Raw genomic sequence first — 13,486 nt, forward strand, 5'->3', positions numbered from 1 at the left:
TGACATACACTGTACAAAGGTAGAATATGTCCAAATACTTAAGGTTTGTCCATGGTAGGTTTTCTTCTGATGAGTAAAAATTTGCAATTTTTATAATGCCATAGGACAAAGTGAGCCCTACCCTATTCCGTATTTACATAGAATACTCAGCACAGTCATGAACATTCCCTACAGCCTTCAAGAATGTTTCACTGATTCTCATTTTAATAGCAACAATATCCACTGTCATTTTCATAGTCATGTATGATTTGTCACTTTTCTTTTTTACATAGTGTTTTGGGGGCCTTTTATCTACCCTCTTAGGGCAAGAGTTAAACTAAGACTCTGGAAACATGGAACATAGATTATAACACAGCAAACAATAAAAGTCTGAATTGTTGAATTTAAGTTGTCTCTTCTTAAGTTTAGTTCTAATAAAGTAGGATAAGCTATAAAGGCTACCTCTTCCCTCAGCATCTTTTTCAGAAAATATAACAGGAAATTACAATATTTCTTAAAACACTGCAATACATATATTATTACATTGACATTTAAAACTCAATGTTTGCTAAAACTTTTAAATAGAACCAATTCATTTCAAACAGAAAAATATTTGTAAATTACCTCATCCTAATGTCAACCAGCATATTGTGACTCCATATGGATATATTCAGATATTTAAACATGAGGTCAATTTTATATGTAGCTCTAGAAAACCACTTAGTGATTTTTAGCCCAGATCACTTCCCACACATTTTTATTATCTGTATTTAAGGATCTAAGGCCACTGACTATCAAAGTTAATGCCCACTAACTGTACTATGTTACCTTGTTATTTAACCTAGAAATCCTTTTCTCCTTCCATTTGTCCACATTGCAATGCAATGGGATGTAGAGCATATTAAACTAAATAATACAATGACTGCTCCAAAAAAGTCAGACCCGGGTTTTTAATAGGAAATTCTCTCTCTAGGCGTCCCTGGAAGCCCTGACCAGTATAGAAGCCGTTTCCAGCGAGTTATACCTTACATTCAGGTAGCCATATTCTGGGATGCCCTCACCACTCTACAAACGTCTCTGGCATCTTCAAAAAATGTACAGCTTTGCTGATGGAAAACTGACATATTTACTATACATATTTAAAGACTATAGTTTGATTACTTTTAACATATGGATATACTCAGGAGAGTATCACCACATTTAAGATGATGAACATATGTATCACCCCAAGTTTCCTTGTACCCCTTTGTTATCCATCTCCCCCATCTTCTCAAGATTCCTCCCCTGAGGCAACCAATAATCTGTGTTATGTCATATAGTTTAATTTTCATTCTTTAAAATTTTAATAAATGGAACCATATAATATGTACTCATTTTTGTAGAGGGGCATCTGGCTTCTCTCACACAGTATAATTCTTCTGAGATTCATCCATGATATTGTGTGTTGTAAAAGTTCATTTTTTAAATCATTGATTAGATGTCCATTATATGTATACACCACAAAGCATTTATCCATTCACCTCTTGATGGATATTTGAGTTGTTTCCAGTTTTTAGCTACTACAAATAGAGCTGCTATGAACATTTAAATCTTTCTGTAGACAAATGCTTTCATTTCTGTTGGATAAACGCTTTGGAGTAGAATGTCTGGTCATTTGAGAGGCATCTGTTTTGCTTGGGAAGAAATTGGCAAACTGCTTTCGAAAGTGGTTTACCATTTTACATTCCCACCAGGTTATATGAGAGTTCCAGTTCTTTCAAGTCCTTGCCTACTCTTGAAATAATTAGTGTTTTATTATTAGTGATTCTAGAGGCTATGTATGAGTAGCTTTTTGTGGTTTTAATTTAAATTTCTATAAAAGACTATTGATATTGAGCAACTTGTAAAGTACTAATATGATATTCAACTATCTTCTTTAGTGAAATGTCTGTTCAAGTCTTTGGCCATTTTAAAATTGGGTTGTCTTTTTTTTTTTTTTTTAAATATATTTTATTGATTTTTTACAGAGAGGAAGGGAGAGAGATAGAGAGTTAGAAACATCGATCAGCTGCCTCCTACACACCTCCCACTGGGGATGTGCCCGCAACCCAGGTACATGCCCCTGACCGGAATCGAACCCAGGGTCCTTTCAGTCCGCAGGCCGACACTCTATCCACTGAGCCAAACCAGTTCTGGCTGGGTTGTCTTATTAATGTTGAGTTGTAAGAGTTCCAGAACATAGCATAAATATAAAACCTTAGTCAAATATATATTTTGAAAATATTTTTTCTCAGTCAATGACAGGCCTTTTCATTTCTGTACCAGTATCTTTTAAAGAGCAAACATTTCAATTTCGGTGAAGTACTATTTAATAATTTTTTTTCTATAGTTCATGCATTTTGTGTCCAGTTTAACATATCTTGGCCAAACCCAAACCACTCCCTCTTTCAGCTGGTTAATGTTAGCATGTAATATATAAATTCCTATTTTACTTTTAACCTTTTTGTGCCTTTCTACTTAAATGCTTGTCTTGTAGGCAGTTTATAGTGGGGATTTACTTTCAAGTCTAACATATGACTCTCTGCCTGTTAACTGGAGTGTTAAGCCACATGATGTAGTTATTGATATGGTTGTGTTGAACTCTACTATCTTGCTGGTTGTTTTCTATTTGCTCCACTTACGTTTTGTTCCATTTTTCTCTCCTTGCCACCTTCTCTTGAATGAAGTATTTTTTGTAATTCCATTTTATCTCCATTATTTAACTACAAGCTTTATGAACTGGTTTTTGTATGTTTGTTTGCTTTTGGCTTTTAGTGGTTGCATTGGAAATTTTAGGATACCTCTTTAACTTATCTTAGTGTACCTTCTATTAACGTTAACCCACTGTACATACAATAAAAGAGCCTTCCTATGCTATACTTACATCTCCCCTCTCCCAGTCTTTGTTCTATTGTAACTATTCAGTGTACTTTTACATATATTATAAATTCCACAATTCAGTCTTGTTAGCTTTAAACACTCGATTCTATTTAAAGAGATTTTTCAGATAAAAGAAAAACACAGGACGTTGATATCATTTTATCATTTCCAGTGCTCTTCCTCCCTTTTTGTCTACTCAGATTTGTATCTGGTAACATTTTTCTTCCCTCCAAAGAACTCCCTTTATCATTTCTCGGAGTACAAGTCTGCTAGTGATGAATTCTTTCAGCATCTGTATGTCTAAAAGAGCTTTATCTTCCTTTTGAAAGGTATTTTCACTGAACAAGAATTTTATGTTGACAGGCTTTTGTTTCTTTCAATACTTTGAAGATGTTGCTCCACTTTTTTCTGGCTTCCATTATTGCTGAAAAGTCTGCTCTTATTCTTATTTTTGTGTCTCTACAAAATATATCTTTTATTGAGAGCTTTTAAGATTTTTTCCTTATCACTGTTTACAAACAATTTCATTAGGCTTTTCATGGTGCAGTTTTATTTATTTTTTGTGTTCAGACCTTGTAGAATTTCTCAGACCTCTGAGTTTATCATTGTTATCAAATTTGGAAAAATCCTGGCCACTATTTTTCAATTAATATACTTTATTTTTTGGAGAAGTTTTAGGTTCACAGCAAAATTTAGGGGGAAGCACAGAAACTTCCCGTATACCCCTGTACCCACACATGCACAACTTCCCCATTCTTGACATCATACACCAGAGTGGTACATGTGTTATAATCAGTGAATCTACACTGACATATCGCTAGCATCCAAAGTCCACAGTCTACTTCAGAGTTCATGCTTTCACATACAATAGGTTTTGACAAATGTATAATGACATGCATCTACACCTGGAGTACCATCAGAAAAGTTTCACTGCCCTAAACATCCTCTGTGCACTACCTATTCATCTCTCCCTCCTCCAATCTCTGGCAACTACTAATCCTTTCACTGACTCCATAGTTTTGCCTTTTCCAGAATGTCATACAGTTTGAATTATACTGCATATAGCCTTTTCAGATTTGCTTCTATCCCTTAGTAACATGCACTTAAGTTTCCTCTATGTTTTTTCATTGGCTTGATAGCTCATTTGTTTCTAATGCTGAAGAATAGTCCACTGTCTGGATGTACCACAGTTTATTTATCCACTCACCTGCTGAAGAACATCTTAGTTGTTTCTAATTTGGAGCAATTATGAGTCAAGCTGCCATAAAAAATCCATGTGCAGGTTTTTGTGTAGAAACAAGTTTTCAATTAATTAGGGTAAATACCTAGAAGTGGAATTACTGGATCATATGGTAAGAGTATGTTTAGTTTTGTAAGGAACTGCCAAACTGTCTTTCAAAGTGACTGTACCAGTTTTCCTCCCCAACAACAATGAATGAGAGTTCCTATTATTCCATATGCTTGTCAGTATTTGTTTGGTGTTGGTTCATGTTTTAGATTTTGGCTAATAGGTGTGTAGTGATACCTCATGGTTGTTTTAATTATCAATTCCACACTGACATGATGTTGAACATCTTTTCATATGCTTACTTGCCATCTACATATCTTCTTGGGTAAGGTGTCTGTTCAGATCTTTTGCCCATATTTGAATGAGGTTGTTCATTTTCTAATAATTCAGTTTTAAGAGTTCTTCATATTTTTTGAATAATGGTCATATATCAGATGCATCACTTGCAAATATTTTCGCCCAGTCCATTGGTTGTCTTTTCATTTTCTTGAGTCATACTTTTTCAAATAGTTTCTCTGTTTTTCTCTTCTCTTATACAAGGATTCCCTATTATACATATATTAGGACACCTGAAGTCACCCCAGTGCTAATGTGGGTCTTATTTTGGTCTTTTTTTCTATATATATAAGTTTGGATAATTTTTTCATAATCCTGGCCTCTGATTCACTTTTCTTTTATAATGTATAATTTGCAGTTAATCTGCGATTAATATGATCTATTGTATTTTTCATCTCACACGTATTTTTTTATCTCTAAAATTTAAGTAGGACCTTTTTTATATCTTCCATATATCTCCTTAATGTTCATTCTTTCCTCTACCTTCTTGAATATATGGAATCTTTTGAAAATAACTCTTGATTTCCTTCTCTATTAATTCTACCATCTGTGTCATTTCTGTCTCTTTCTATTGATTTATTTTTCTCCTCATTAAAGGTCGCATTTTCTTGCCACTTTGCCTGACAAGTAATTTTAGATGAGATGCAGACTTTGCGAGTTTTATCTTACTGAGTGTTGCATATTTGTACATTTTTTAAATATTCTTGAGCTTTGTTCTGAGGTGCAGTTAAGGTACTGATAAACAGTTTAAGCCTTTCCAGGCTTTATTTCAGGCTTTGTTCAGTGGAATCAGAATAGCTTGCAGACTAGGATCAACTTAGCCCACAACCAAGCGCCCTTCTGAGTCCTCCTGTACCTAACGGCCCCCCCCCATTACATAGTTTCTCCATGCTGTCTAGGAGAACACTTTCTTTCCCTGTACAAGTTTTGTGGATTGTTCTGTCTTCCCTTCCTAGTAGCTTTTCCACTGGCTTCAAAGAGTTTCCTCAGAGGCATCACTTATCAGTGGGGACTTGAGGGGAGCCCTGAGCAAATCTATAAAACCTCACCCACACTCCCCACACACACAAGGCTTCCCCCCTTCCTGTATTTGTCCTCTGATATGTGATGAGATGTGACTTCCTGTTAAAGCCTCACCCACACATAAAAATTACTCAAATAGCATTTTATAGACTTCCTGTCTTATACTGAATATATAGGGCTTTATAAATGTGTGTGTGTTTGGGTGCACATGTGCATGCACACACATTTACACACATATAAACTGTTGCATTTTTTCACTTAACTTTGTTTTGTAACTATTTAAATAATTGTAAGTGCAACATTTATTAATGGGCATAAAATATATTTAAATATTTCTCAATAGTGAAATATTTCAGTCGTTTAAAGTTTTGAGCATCAAAACTAAATTTTTAATGTCAAATAAAATTTTCTATACATTTTGTTATGCTATCTGAACTCATATCTTTTCATTGCTATGCTTTTAGTTAGTGCACAAGTGTGTTGCTTATACACCCTGCAGAGTTTAGAAAGAATCAGAGAGAGTGAGTGTGAGTGTGTGTGTGTATGTGGTGTGTGTGGCACAATGGTCAGTTTGCTGTTATATGAATCAATGCGCACCTAAGAGTTTTAGGGAAATACTCTCTACTTAGCTGGCATAAGTAGTAGAGTTATAAAAGTCCTCACTCACTAAAATATCTACTCTTGATTGGTCTGTCAGTAATCTCTAATTTTCCTGTCACTCCTTAAAGACCTTTTAAAGGCACTGTGCATTTTAACTAGGCTATAATAGACTTTTACTTAAGAAAAGTAACATTATCTGAGATTAGTCTATCAAATTATTCCATTAGCACCAATTACAACTTGAAAGAATGCATGGTCCTGAGGGAATGAAACTTAAGATAGACAAACATTGATTGCCAGCAGAAAAGCTAAAATATATAGTGGTGCTGACCAATGTTAGGTGTAGACATACGGTAGGGTGCCAACCAGAGCATCAGTGAGAAACCTTAAGGACAGATATCAAAGTAGCTACATCACGTCTAAAGTAATGTCAAAGGACTATGTTCAAAGGTCATGAGTTACGTGTCTGTAGCTGTGGAGACACATTTAAAGTTATTCTGGCCAGAACAGGGATTGAGGTAGATAGGACAAAGGACTGTACCTTTGTTCTTTTCTAGAGCATCCTACAGTGCATATACCCTAATACTAAATAGCAAACTGTTAAGGTGTTTCTCAGTAGCCACAGAGCCAAGCAATTCTCAAGTGGTGTCAGAATATACCAAAAAATACATAAGTGGATTTGGTAAACATATTAGCATCTTAAAGTTAGAGAAGATAGAGTTTCTTATGTGTTACAAAATGAACTCTATTTTTATGTAAGCAAAGAGTAGCCAGAATTAGCAATACAATTTCAGAGTAACTTGCTCTCATAAATGATTATCAGATATTGTTATAATAATGAATGTACACTGAAACAGACAATGCATAAATAGCATTGTGTTTTTTTCCACGTAGGGAAGAAACATTAATGAAGCTGGCATCAAACACTGATATACCCCACCCAGTCACAAAACCCTGAGATGATTTCCCTGTTCATTACAATATCCCATTGCAGAAAAAGCAACTTCCTCACCACTAAGGGTTTTCCTCTTTCCTCCTAAGTTCTTACAAAACTATTTAATATTCCCTGCTTGGCTGTTAAACTGCTAATTGCACACACAAAACTACCAAACTGGTGAATTTAACTGATATAACACTTAAATTTGAATGGAGAGTTTGAACAAATTACCTGGCTATTTTGACATCTTATGGGCATAACCATGCTATGTTAACTCTACTATTCCATTTCTTACTAGGAGTAAAAAATGGACAAAATACAGAAAGGGGATGGGAATGGGAATAAAACATAATACTGATTCACCCTGACATCTTTTAAAAATTTCTAGCACTACTGTAAACATTTTGGTACAAAAGTTTTAAACTCTTGGCTATGTTGTATTAATAATGTTGAATTAATCAACAGTTGTAGCATGGAGGCCACGCGGACATGTTATAGGAACTGGCCAAACTTATTGGCTCCAGCCCTCACCAGCTGTGTGACCCTGACCAGTCACTTAAATTCCCTGTGCCTCAGTTTTCTGTTCAGTAAAATAGGCTGAAGGTAATACCTACTCACAAGTTTGCTGTGAAGATTAAGCAACATATGTAATAACGAATAGAAATGTAACACGCTCATGGAAAGAGCTTTGTAAATGTTAGGTACTGCTATTACTACTTCTAGCATCATTACTGACTGAGTACTGGTAAAGTGATGTCAATGTGGGAGAACGAGAGAAACGTAATAAGTGGTCTCTGTTCCCAAGGACCTTCAGTATCATGAGGGAAAAAACCTCACTGAGGAAACAGTGAGAGCAAAGGTGCTATATTTTGTAATTCTAATTACTAGTTCAATAAAAACTCTAAGAAGGTCAGAATCAGCTTGGGCTGTGTCTGCTATAACAGAATTCTTGGAAAGACAGGCATACAATGAAGGCCTTGAAGAATGAGTAGGACTTTAAAAGTTTCTTAGGGTCGCTCCTGGACATGTGGTCCACAGATGTGTTTTGTTTGGCTTATACAGTATTTTAAAAACATTTTAATTACTTGCCTACATTTAAAATTAGATCATCATCCACCCTGCTTCACCCATTTAATTACCTGCCTGGTTCCTGTCATTATTTGAGTTTGCAACACCTAATCTATGCACTTAACCCCCATTCTCATTGTCACTGGTAACTAAAAGCTTTGGTAAACATATTAGAATGATTAATTTTCTTCATTTAGTGTCACAAAATTCTGCTCCATGCATACTAACAAGAGTTTATAAACTTTTTAAAGAAGTCTTTCTTCCTAGAAACTGATTTCTAATCAGTTCAGTTTGGACTAGATTCAAGGAATAATTATTAAAAACATTATGGTTTCTTTAACTGTTAGGTTTCTATTGTTCCCTTTCTGGGGACTATGGGATTAGAGGTTAATGAACTATCTTTTAGAGGCGGACAAAGAATTGCACATTGCAGTGCACTGGAAGAACTTATCACAAATCACTGCAAAAACTGGTGACAAAACAAATCTTCCTAAGAGACTAACTCCTGATATGACCTTGGTTAAAGCTGAAGGGACTGACCGTGTGCATTTGGAAAATGATAAGAGAAACACCAAAGTTTATGTCTACAGACTATTCTAATCCCCTCCCATTCATCCTGTTAGTGAAAGAAGGATCCCAGTCACTAAAATATTGGAGATGACCAAATGCACAGCACCCGACACTGGACAGGCAACACTGACGGCAGTGTCTCAGTCACATATACTCACAGCCTGGGAGAAGAGGATACCACCACATGCTGGGCAAGGCCACATGGGGTTGCCCTACCGGGCAGAGTGAATCAGCAGGGGCTGTGGGAGGCTCTCTTTGTAGTGGAAAGACAGTGAGGTGATCCTTGGATCCCACAAGAGGTCAGGATTGACTTCTTGAGTAATTTTTCTGGCTGGCAGAAAAGTGGAACCCATTAGGTTAAGGTCAAGTATGGTGCAGCTGGACCAGCTAATAGGGAAACCAGCCAGATGGAGCCTTTCTTACTGGATGGGGGGGGAAGGGGGGGCCGCCTGATGAGAGCAGGGAACTCACAGCTAACATCAAGGTAGCGGTAGCGAGTGGAATTTCAGGCCTTCCAATGAGGGCGGGGAGGGGAGGGGAGGGGAGGGGAGAGGAGAGGAGAGGAGGGGAGGGGAGGGGAGGGGAGGGGAGGGGAGGGGAGGGGAGGGGAGGGGAGGGGAGAGGAGAGGAGAGGAGAGGAGAGGAGAGGAGAGGAGAGGAGAGGAGTGTTTCTGTATATGTATAGATATAAACTATTTGTTCTGGTATTTTGAAATCAGGTATGGAACAGTTTAAGTTTCCAACTAATGGTTTTCATGTACCGACTATATCTCTTTTAACATCAGGTGTTGAATTTTCAAATACACTTTTTTGATGAACTACACCATGATAGCTCTTTTCCCATATAAAATACTATAATGCGAATGTATCCTTTCTAGAATTCTGTATCAAGTAAACTCAAACCATACTTCTACATGCCGTCTCTTATGTTTTTCAATAAATTCCTATAGGCTATGCCTGGTAAGTTCAAAGATACAGGTTCTATAGCCTAAGTCTCAATTCTCAATCTTTGTTCAATATTTTATGATTCCTTATAGCATTTCTTTCAACATCCTCTAGTTTTACTCCTTTAAAATTGCCTTTTCATGATCTACAGATGATTCACCTCACATTATGGCTCTCTGAGAAGTTGCCATTCTCCATGGAGAAGTAGCAGATGTCCATCATGCCAGCCCTAAGGGAAAGTGTAAAGGAACACAACACCAAGAGGTGGAAGAAAAAATGAACCTGAGGGCTTCAGAGAAGTTTGTAAGGATAGATTTGTATACTGGTCCTTTCTAAGCCGCATCAGGTCAGTGAGATCTCTTAAAAATAAATTAGGAACAAGTTTTTCTGACAAAGGTACTTCTGAAAGGCAAAGATAATATTGTTCAAAAGAAGAAATTTTATTCCAGGAAGATTCTGTGTGATTAAAAGGTGAGTAATTAAAACTTGTGGTTTGCCCAAACCGGTTTGGCTCAGTGGATAGAGCGTCGGCCTGCAGACTCAAGGGTCCCAGGTTCGATTCCGGTCAAGGGCATGTACCTTGGTTGCAGGCACATCCCCAGTAGGGAGTGTGCCGGAGCTATCATGTTTCTCTCTCATCGATGTTTCTAACTCTCTATCCCCCTCCCTTCCTCTCTGTAAAAAATCAATAAAATATAAAATAAAATAAAATAAAATAATAAAACTTGTGGTTATACTTTTCTGAATTTTCCACCTGATGTTACAGTTCCTTCTGTCCTGTATTTGCTTCAGTCTTGATTACCTCAAATATGCATCTGCATGGCACAGCATGTACTATGTTTCCTCCAAATGAGTTCTCATCTGAGATATAAAAATTTAGACATTGACTTCTCAAGAATTTTTAATTTCCAAAGAATGTTTTGTAACTGGCACTTCTTAAAACTATTGGTTTCCACACTTCATAATCTATAATTAACATTTGTGGATTTTTTAAGCAGCACAAATAGTGTTGAACTTCACAATAATAACAACAACAATAAATAAGCCTGTAATCTATAAGAAAACAGTCTAGGTACCTTATTCTTTTACACATAATTTTTGCCTAGATGTTATCTATTATAAGACTTTTCTCATTGTCACAAATAGTGAACACACTGACCCTTAAAGAAAAGTTCTTACTCGGATGACTGTCATTTCTCTACAAAAACCACAGGGCATTCACTGCAGGGCCAGTGCAGAAGCCTTTCTTTAAATAACTCTTAAAAATGCTGAATACAAATTTAATATCAACAAAAGGATTTCTGACTTTCCTAATAGAGCTCTTAAGTTGATTGAAAATATGAGACTAAAGGAAGATAAATAACCTAATGGAAGATATTTTTAAACAATGACGTAAGTTTGACTACCCATCCATCCAATTCTTCCTAGGGCACTTTTTTGATCAGAAAACATCTAAAGCAAAATGAAATACACTGCCCTTGAGTTAAAGATTATTACAAACAACAGGTTCTATGCTAGATTTTAATCTAAAACATTATTATTTTGTCAGAATTAACAGCTTGAATTTTTTAAAAAATGTGTTCTTTAATCACATGAACATTGATAAATTTCTTAACCTCCTATCAGAAATCACTCAATGATTTTTAAAATTATCTGTATTGGCCTTTCTTCCTTTAATATTTTTTCATTGACCATAACAAAATAAATAAGTTCTCTAACCAATAACATGTATCTGTGGATTGTTTAAAGCAGCACAAATAGTGTTGAACTTCACAATAATAATAACAATAAATGAGCATGTTCTCTGAGTGGTACATCACACTCACTGAAAATAACCAGATTCCAGGAAATATATTGTTGAACTTAAAACTAGGTAACAGAAGCCTTCTCTACTAGTGTTTGTAATTTCATAAATAATTTGTTTAAAATATTTGATTTTATCATACCTATTTTTTTCCTATTTTCACACATCCAAGCAGTTAAAAAACAATGTATCTTATATCTCATGCTTTTGTTTAGGAATACTCATAACAAATGAATGAAGGGTACACATTGTATAAATGCACCTGCTTCAAAATATGCTTCCAGTCTGTCTTAGGCCAACAATATTTATAGCAACTAAGTTGATTATTATACCTAATAATACCTAAATTATAGGCATTGCAAAGCGTGATTAATGTTTGCACTTTCTGTGAACATAAGTGAGCCAAGGGCATGATTTTGTATCATAACTGTGAAATATATATGCTCCTATAATTTATTAAATTATTTGAAGTTGCAAATTTTAAATTATTCACTGATTTTTACGAGACGAAGAATAAACAGACTTGTCTTAAAGAGATTAAAATATGCTATAAGAGTGCAAAATTAAGTTAGTGCGCTACTAATACAATTATAGATATATATCAATGGAAGAAAATAATACATAAAATCAAGGAGTTATTAGAATTTATTAGAATATAGGGAGATAACTTCAACAAAGTATCCTGGTAACATTTTTGAACTATTTGAGAAAAAAATCCATTTTGTTCCTTAGTACATACTTTATATCTAAGAATAGAAATGGATTAAGATTTACTATTAAAAAATTATAACAAATTAGAAGAAATAAATACATATTTATGTGATCGCAGGTGGACTAACCTTTCTAAGCAAATGCAGAATCCTCAAAAATACAGTAAAATAAAAAACTTAAAGTTGCCACAAATATAGTAGGAAAAGGTTACTACCTTTTATATATTTATTTTTTTTAAATTAGTCTACCTTTTCCATTCTAATGGGATAGATTATTTGTACCAACTTTTTTCCTAAAGTCAACTAAAATACCTAAATAATGCATTTTTAACATACCTTAAAAGCTTTGAAGAGCTACCCAGATAGATGAATCCAGCCAAATTCTGGGGAGAACCACCAACCCAAAGGGCTAGGCAGAGTTCTTAAGAGGACAAAGGAGCTTTAGCCCTGAGGTCATTTGCATAAATCTGCAAACTTTGGGCTAAAGATAGGCAGCATCAAGTTACAAGGGCAGAAATAATGGCTCACAGTTTGCCCAAAGTGTTAACGTAAAAAAAATATTCACCATGTTTAAGTTGGGACCCCCAAAGGCTGGAGACTCTGGATAAAATGGTCCAGGAGGAGAATAAACATAGACTTAACGTCAAGTTCGATAAATTAAGAAAGCATGTTATAAATTTAGGATAACTGCTAAAGTAATAAAAACAGAGTGTATAATACATGAATACACAGAAATAGAGTGAAATAATAAGCAGTCAAGGCAATCTACAAGCAGAAAAACAATGACATAACAACATATACACACTTTTGAAGAACACAAGAGGCTAGATTTAATTCATAATATATCAGTAATTATAGATAATATAAATGGCTTAAGTATTCCAGTTAGATAAATCTAATCTGTAATACTGTAATTATAATTTATAATTATAAAAGGTTCAACTCATCTAGAAGATATACCAATTATAACTGTATTTATTCCCAATGACAGAGACTCAAAATACATAAAAATAAAATTATCAGACCTACAAAGAGAAATAGATAAATCCATAATCACAGTGGAGATATTTAACACATAAGTTCTCAGTAACTTATAGGATATACAGAGAGGGAAAAAGTGAGGCAATAAGAGAAAAATAAATAAACATAATTGACCTACTGGATATATATATATAGAAACTTTCAGAATAAACATTAATTATAAGCACATGTGAAAATGTTTTAAATTAACAATTTACAATATTCAGTTATAAAGCATAAGTCAACAAATTCCAAAGGACTGAAATTACACAGATAGCTAGAAACTCTCTACATATTTGGAAATTAAG

This window comes from Myotis yumanensis, unplaced genomic scaffold, assembly GCF_028538775.1.
Source record: "Myotis yumanensis isolate MYYU_CA2020_CCGP unplaced genomic scaffold, mMyoYum1.0.hap1 SCAF_4, whole genome shotgun sequence".
Classification (NCBI taxonomy): domain Eukaryota; kingdom Metazoa; phylum Chordata; class Mammalia; order Chiroptera; family Vespertilionidae; genus Myotis; species Myotis yumanensis.